Source organism: Podarcis bocagei, assembly GCF_964188305.1.
Source record: "Podarcis bocagei genome assembly, chromosome: 2".
Classification (NCBI taxonomy): Eukaryota; Metazoa; Chordata; class Lepidosauria; order Squamata; family Lacertidae; genus Podarcis; species Podarcis bocagei.
Window position 1 is genome coordinate 61174311 of NC_138126.1, and position 9017 is coordinate 61183327.

Here is a 9017-nt window from a genome sequence, read left to right on the forward strand (position 1 = left end):
AGGGCCAGAAAAATGATTGGACCAGTTCTGACTGACTTCACTGGAATGCTCTGGGCCAGCCCTTTGGCGAGATGCAGAGGACGTGTGGTGCTTAATTGAGGCTATTATTGGTTTGGGGGGGATTCATGTTAAAATGCAAGAATTGTCTAAGCAGAACGAAGGGCAGCAGCTGCACAAATATAACCTATATGGAATAATTGATCTGCTGGATTGTGCAGCTGGCTTTCTTTGTGAGCCGATCCAAAGTTCTCAAATTTACTCATTATTCCAAAAAATCACTGGCAAAATTCTTTGTGCGAGTCTCCCGCGGGAATTCTTTCGTGAATGTCTGAAGTGCACGCTGCTTCAGTTACACACATATCCGGTTACACACATCTTGGCTGGAACTATCTAAACACAACACAAATTCCAAATACTACAACGCGACGTTACAATCTGAAATTCATTTCCGCAGAACTGTTAATCTTCACCTTCTATTGAAAAAGCTCAGCCGGTTACACTTGCAAGGATTGAGGCAAATATACTGCAGCAAGGCCTGAAGTGGTCTGCTTTGGCTTTCTGACAGGGAAACCCTCCGCCAAAGCTCTTCCTGCGAGATGAGGCCAGCACAGGTGAGGCCTGCTTCTGTGGATCTGGCAGGCCTGAAAGACCCTTGGTGCCTATTCCACAGGTGGCCAAGCAGAAAGGCTGTGGTGATGCTGGGCAGGAGAATCCATAGACCCTGTTTTATCTTAAAGCAGGGCTGGAGAATCTGTGGCCTTCCAGACGTTGTTGGAATCCAACAGGGCTGGCCCAAGGCAATTTGGAAACTGAGGCGAAACACAAGATTGTGCCTCCTCCACTAGGAGTGAGTGAAGATCTACATCAGGAACAAGTGGGGAATCAAATCAACCTTCCCCAATGGTCGAACCTTTCGAGGGAAAGGGATCTGCCCTGAATCACACTGTGTAGATGCAGAGCCCAAAAGACCTCAGAGGGCAGCCCTTGCCAGTTCCTCCCTAGGGTTGGGAGGAGACCAGCAATGCCTCATATTCACCAAGAGGCTGCTGCAGAGGTGGCATTATGGGGGGTTGCTAAGAAATGCACAGCGGCAACAGTGATGGGTGATGCACTCCTTGGAGGCCGGATCTGCTGCCCCTGTGGGTCCTGCCACTCAAGGCAGTTGCCTCATGGGTTGGTCAGCCCTGGACACCAAATCCCACCATTCCTGACCATTGGCCTTGCTGGCTGGGACTGATGGGAGTTGGAGTCTAACAACACTTGGAGAAGGGCTATAAATCCTGGTTATGGACATAATGCGGAGTCCCCATTCTAGCTCTAGTCTAGACCTTCTCCAGGCAGTGCTCAGAAGATGAGAGTGAAAGCCAAACCAAGGCACTGGGAATTGGTTTTTCCTACAACTGGCTTCTTCATATGGCTTTTTGAAATAGTACATGTGACTATTTTCAGAGAGCCTGAGACTGACTCCTAGTCAAATTTCAGGACGGACCCAAGACCAGCCACACTCAGACTGAGTTAAGAAGAACTCCTGCCTCAAAAGCAACTGAAAACCAAATGGAGCAGTGTGGGCTTTGGATCAGGTGTTCTACCAGGCTAACTAGGGCACACACAAAGTATATTCTCCAACACATCACAGTGAAAAACCGGGACAACATCTTTCGGGGCCACAGTCCCTCATGAGTCACGTCATCTGCTTGAGATTGCAGCCCCAAAAAGCGCTTTTTGGGGGAGTGAGATGTGCAGAATCACACAGGATTGCGGTTCCCAAAATGGCCCCTGTGCTCTTGTGGGGGGAAACGGGATGTCCTGCTTTTACTAGCACAGTTGAGGGGTAGAAGAAGTCCTTGGGTAGAATGTGCTTTAAGCAAAAGGTTGGCTTTGGATGGCCTCCAAACTGAGCAAACTAAGGGGAAGCAACAACCCTGAAACAAAGGGTGCCTCTTCGACTCTCTTCTGCTGCACCTTGGGGCTCCTTCCAGCCTGACTGGTAGCAAACCAGCATTGTGAACCCCCCCCCCCCGCTTTTACAGCTACAGCAATAATAATAAATAATAATCTGCAGCAGCTCCAGTACGAATCGCCAAGAGGGTTAGAAAGGGGGTGGGGATTCATCCGTGCAGCTTTGCGTGTCATGTGCAAAAAAATCACAACCTAACCCTTTACTTACTTACTTACTTACTTACTTACTTACTTACTTACTTGGAGAAAAATACTGTGAGGTCATTTGCAAAAGCAGCCCTTTCAAAGCGTTATATTTGGGGCTCCTTTCTGTGGCCATGGTTACTGTGCGCCACGCTCTCACTTTGCCTCAGTGGCATTAAGGCCTTGGCTGGGGTTCCAGGAGAAGAGGAGGGGACGGAGGGGCCTGCGTTTCCTGCCTTCCCTTGCAAATCACCTCATTCTTGGGGGCTTCTAAATGACTGCAGCAGCACACCGACGACTCGCACAAAAGCAGGCCTGCCCTCTCTGTCAAAGACATCAAGTTAGGAAGCTGGGAATGAGAAATAAAGACAGTTTCCAAGAAGCACATGCGCACACGTCGGCCTCCCAACAGGGTGTCTGCCGCATTCCACGCTTGCGCCTGTCAAAAACCTTAAGCGTGCCCTAATCGCCCCGCTCCTGGCAGCTTGTCCCAGAAATCAGAATTAATCAGGTTGTTAGACTCCAGGCATACTTTCACTTCTTCGGGACACAGATTCTGCAAATGGAAAGTTTTATGTGCGACGCTTTATTTCTGTTTTTCTTCTCTTCCTTCTTAACTCCTAGAAGAACCCAAAGCTTGATTCCTTCACTTTATACGACGGTAGAGGAGAAGCTTCAGAACCGCTTCCAAATCGCAGTACTCCCATTAGGGGAAAGCAGGGAAGGATTGCTAGCGTAGGGTTACCAGACATTCCCCGTTCCCGGGGACAGTCCCCAGATTCACAAATCTGTTCCCAGACAAATTCCATCCCTGGAATGTCCCCAGATTTGCAATTTTTTCCCCTGGAAATGTGGCAGGGGCAGTCTCAGCAGCCTGGAGCCAGCCTGGTAGCGCAGTTGGCTCTGGCTGGTTTCAGGAGCTGCTTGCTGCCGTGGTGCCCGCCATTTTTCCTCACCGGAAGTACCCATATGATGTGTCTTGTGTGCAACACATCATATGAGGACTTCTGGCGAGGAAAAATGGCGGGCGCCATGGCAGTGAGCAGCTCCTGAAACCAGCCAGAGCCAACTGCGCTACTAGGCTGGCTCCCGGCTGCTGACTGCTGCTGCCACTGACACTGCCGAAGGGGAACCTGGGATGTCCAGCGCTACAGATCTCCTGCCCCCTTCCCCCTTTGTTTTGACTGATTAGGGGAGGCTCGGGAGTTGCGGCCGGCCGGCCGTTGTCCAGTTTTTTAAAAACTCTGCGCATTTATGTTTCACAGGGTGCAAAAGGAGGGCTTTGCACCTTTATACAATCTGCATGTGTGCTTGGGCCCAGGGTCTTCTGCCTCACCATCCCCACTACTGACTCCCTGTTGATACTAAGCTTTAAAAAAAAAAAAAAGTGTCCCCGGACTCATTGAAAAAAATCTGGTAACCATATGCTAGCTGGTTAATAAAGATATAGCCTGCAATTTCTGCATTTGGTCAGCGGATGGACTAGTTCAGCAGAGAGGGGGACCTCTAGCCCATGGGCCTAACTCGCCCCACCTGGTCTCCCCATTTGTCCATTTAGCACAAGCCATGCCCACTTGTCACACGACATGTGACATCAGGTGCAGGGCAGGTAAAGCTGCAGTGCCAGATTCAAAGAGAAGAATCAAGAGCTTATTCCAAGGCTGATAACACAACACTGTTTACTCTGACTCCAGTGCACTCCCACTACTGGTGTCCGAAGCTGAGTACCCAAGACACTGGTCACAACCCATGGGTTTCTTGTAGTCTTATAAAGAAATATGGACGTTTGATGCATTTGCCCTCAAACCAGCTTCCATCTGATTTGGGGGGGAAACATAAGCAGCAATTAAGCTGAGGTGTGTACATTTGAGACAGCCATTGCACATTTGCAGATACCCACTTCACTGACTAGGAGTTTTGGGGGTGCAGCCATGGGGAAACGAGGTGCACATCAGGTGAACACAGCACCCACCAAAAAACCTCTCTTGAGTAGCTGGGAACTATCAGGAAATGCCTGGTGTGTGGTTGGAATGGAAGCAGGGAGAGTACAGGGTTCCTCCCCCTAATTTTCTGTTTCCCACCCCTTCTCACCCTTTGGCATTCTCCCCCCCCCCAGGTCTTTTTGACCACCACCCTCTCTCTCCAAGCCACGCCCCTAACCAGCCCAGCTCCACCCCCTGCCTGAGTATTTCTGCCTGTCCGGAATGTCCTGTCCGGAATGTGTGCTTGAAATCTGACAATGCGTCTTGCTTGTGTGTGGTCTTGTGGAAAAAACAGCTTAGTGTACAAAGGAGAATTTAGATGATTTGATGTCCTGCCCACTAGTAGTCACTGGCAGGAAGAAGAAGAAGATCATTTTATGAAAAGTCCAGTTGTGAGCCAAACTGAAGCCCCCAGTGGTGTTAACAAGAACGCCATGAGGGTTTATCACCCTCTCTTCCCAAACCCTGCAGGAGCTCTAAAGCACCCCCTCCTTTGGGTTGCTAGCTAAATTGGGTTGCTGGCTAAAGTGATGGCCACCCGTTGGAAGTCTCCTCTGACCCCTTGCACTGACACCAACCCCTCTGGCAGAAGCAGACTGTCCAGCTCTAGGTATGGTGTGTGAAGAATGTGGCGCCAGAGTCAGAACGAAATGGAGATGAGATAAGAGGGCTGAGCTGCTCTCTGGAAGGATCTCATATTGCAGGCAGTTGTCTTAGTAATCTGATGGGCAGCAAGGAACTTGGGACATCTGTTAAGAGTTCAGCAGTATCTTCATCTATGCTCAGCCTGGGCCCATGTGTAAATAAAGCCTCGATCACAAAACACCAGCAGGGCTCCAATGACCTCACTGCAAGAAGACAGAACCTGAGTCCACCCCGGCTTCACGGTGCTCTCTCTGCTTGGCGAATTGATGTCACAATGGAAGAGCTAACATTTTGGCCAGAGCATGATAATCCAACAAGACCATTCATTTGGACTGTATCAGTAATGCTGATTTAAGGCACTGTTTTTTGTTTTCTTTCAGATTTAATATTGTGCTTGTGGTTCTAATATATCTTGTACATTACCTCACCCAGGGACCTTCAAGTAAAGGGCAGGTTACAAATAGATAAATAACCTATGGAAAATGAGCAATGTCCCAAATGAGGAAGAATGGCAACTTAAGCTAACAGACTATGCGCAGTTTGCAGACTTAACATACAGAATAAGAGAACAAGAAGAATATATGTTTAGAGAAGATTGGAAAACGTTTATTGAATATATGGGGGGGGGGGTTGTGTATACCTGAAAATATTAAGATAAATTCAACAGTGTAAATAAGTTTTGATGGATGCAATACTGAATGGTTTAGTTTTTGTAAAATATGCAGGGATTTACGATATGCAAAACGAACCATGGAAATAGAAGAAAGGAAGTCATTGATATTTTAAAGGTAAAGGTACCCCTGCCCGTACGGGCCAGTCGTGTCCGACTCTAGGGTTGTGCGCCCATCTCACTTAAGAGGCCGGGGGCCAGCGCTGTCCAGAGACACTTCCGGGTCACGTGGCCAGCGTGACAAAGCTGCTCTGGCGAACCAGCACCAGCGCAGCACACGGAAACGCCGTTTACCTTCCCGCTATAAAGTGGTACCTATTTATCTACTTGCACTTAGGGGTGCTTTCGAACTGCTAGGTGGGCAGGAGCTGGGACCAAAAGACGGGAGCTCACCCCGCCGTGGGGATTCGAACCGTCGACCATACGATCGGCAAGTCCTAGGCACTGAGGTTTTACCCACAGCGCCACCCGCATCCCGATTGATATTTTAAGGATGTTTAAATGAGTATTTTAAATTGTAAAACAGAAAATTGATAATATAATATAATATAATATAATATAATAATATAATATAATATAATATAATATAATATAATATAATATAATATAATATAATATAATATAATATAATATAATATAATATAATATAATATAATATAATATAATATCCCCAATCAGAAACAAAGCTGCTCAATCCAATGCATATCTACCAGGCTGGACAAGAGAATGATGGTGGTGAGTAGCTGCACTTCTTTTGAGCCCCAGGACTTGTTATATTAGCAGGGAAGTGTCTCCAGCATTAGGCACTGTGTGGTGATTGAGATGGAAATGTGCAGAAGCCTCTCGTGGAAGCCTCTTCTGGAAGCCTCTCGTGACATTCTTCCCACCCAGTAGCTTTGTATCAGCGGGTAGAGGCCAGCGGGTGGGAAGAGACGTACATTGAAACATATGTACAGTGGTACCTTGGGTTAGGTACTTAATTCATTCCGGAGGTCTGTACTTAACCTGAAACTGTTCTTAACCTGAAGCACCACTTTAGCTAGTGGGGTCTCCTGCTGCCGCTGCGCCACTGCTGCATGATTTTTGTTCTCATCCTGAAGCAAAGTTCTTAACCTGAAGCACTATTTCTGGGTTAGTGGAGTATGTAGCCTGAAGCATATGTAACCTGAAGCGTATGTAACTCGAGGTACCACTGTACTTCCCTTCTCTGAGTCAGACCATCGGTCCATCTCACTTGGCATTGTCTACACTAAGATTGCCAGATTTTTTTCAGTGAAACCGGAAACACTTCATTGAAATGAGTCGGAATGATAGGTAACCTTAGTCTACCCCAGGGGTCAGCAAACCTTTTCAGCAGGGGGCTGGTCCACTGTCCCTCAGACCTTGTGGGTAGCCGGACTATATTTTTTTGGGGGGGATGAACAAATTACTATGCCCCACAAATAACCCAGAGATGCATTTTAAATAAAAGGACACATTCTACTCATGTAAAAACACGCTGATTTCCGGACCGTCCGCAGGCCAGATTGAGAAGGCGATTGGGCTGCATCTGGCCCCTGGGCCTTAGGTTGCCTACCCCTGGTCTACACTGACCGGGAGTGGCTCTCGTGGGTTTTGTGGTGGGTCCTCTCCCAATCCTACATGGAGATGCTGGGGATTAAAGCTGGGACCAGTGGCGTAGCGTGGGGGGTGCAGGGGGGGCCGGCCGCACCGGGCGCAACATCTGGGGGTTAGGGTGAGGGGGCGCAAACCCACGGGTTAGGGGGAGCAAATTGCTTGCCTTGTCCCGGGTGCTGACAACCCACGCTACGCCACTGGCTGGGACCTTCTGCAGGCGACGCAGATGCTTTGCCCTGAGCTGTCTGCCTTCCCAAAAGGAATGGCTTCCTCCGGTAGGGCTCAGCATGCAGACATCTTTCCAGACAGGACAAAATGTCCCTTGTTCAAAGCCCTTGTTTCACGAGGAGCAGCAGCAGCAGCATCCCAGTCTTCTAACCTTAGGCATCGCAAGCACAAAGGCCACTGTTACAATAATAGACTCCTCATGTCTGCAGCGTTAGATCAAAGGTCTCCCTCCCGCTCTGCTGGTAGCGTTCTAAAGGTTAAGACTTCAAGGGAAGATTGAGTTCTAAATTTGAACTCGTGTACGGGACAAACCTGCAGAGTTGCCTCCACTTATTACTACTAGCCGAGCAAAAACGTGCTCTCCCCCACTCAAAAACAAAACAAAAAATACGTGTAACGAATGTTTGCTGAGAAAATGAAACATGAGTTCTGAACTAACAGTGACTTTTACAGATAAAGAGCTTTCGACAACTTGTTCCCTCTTAGTCATCATGGCAGTCATTTTAAGGTTTCCATCCTAACGCACAAATGTTATTTACAGTCTTAGGGCCAAACTATATGTTATGTCAACAATGTGGTTTGCCCAGATGTTCATCCTTTTCCCTTCAAATCAAATTAGACTGTTCCTCATCCAGACTCAGAAGGGGAAACTGCACCTGCTGCAGGGGGGACTTTCATTCATACCCCACTCCCGGTCCAGTTCTGGATAAGCACCCCCACAGCTGCTATTTGTGAAAGAAAAACCCTGCACTTTAACACCAACCATGTTATCAATGTAATGTTTAGTTTGACCTTTGCATACCTGTGGAAATCTAGACTTTCCTTCAAAGTGGTCTTTCTCAAATTCCATTGCTTACATTTTGCTTGTTGGTAGTGTGGTTTTGTTGACAATCCATTGCGTTTCCCCCTCTGTGAATGAAATCATGGGCTCTTTCCTTGTTTCCTTCCTTCCTCATTTATTTTGCAACACATCATTGATGCAAAAATGGTGCGTGGGTGGTGGATTTATACATCATTTAGCTTTATTAGTGGTTCTGGAATGCTTCCCCTATGCTACCTCATTAGTGCCATCTTGCTCTGTAGGACTGCCCTGCCCCCTGGAACTTTGTGGTCTGGAAACTTAAAGGATTTCACTCAGCAGGAAGCTACAGAACATGGATTACTCGGCAAGGAAGCAAGATGTCTGCCTGAAACCTTTTGCAGGAGCAAACAGTGCCAAAAACTGGATCACATAAAACCACTCCAACAGCATCATGAGCGCAAACCACCACAAATGCACAATAAAGAGCATGTCTGCGGAACTCCCCCAAAGCAACAACTATATACCATTGCATATTACCGTCAGGACTATGGGGAGGAGGAAGAGGATCTCAGCGAGGGGTGTAGCACACCAGGGCAAGCAGGGGATGGGTAAGTAAGTAAGTACTTATAGGGTGATGGAGGATGGTGAAGGCATGGAAGTCAATGCACAGGAACCAGAGCAGCAGGACCCATTGCCAAAGCCAGAGGGGCCCCAGTCTCCACAAACACATTGGGCTCTGAGGCATAAGGAGCAGCAGGAGTGGCACTCCAGGAGGCTGAGGCAGGCAAGGGCCCACAGCCCAGCTCACTAGCTGGCCAGGTGGGGCTCGCTAGCTCTGGGAGGAGGTGTGTTATTCATCAGTTGGAATAGGCTTGGAACAGGTGAGGGTCACATGCCTCATCAAGCCAGGTGCTGCAATCAGCATGTAAAG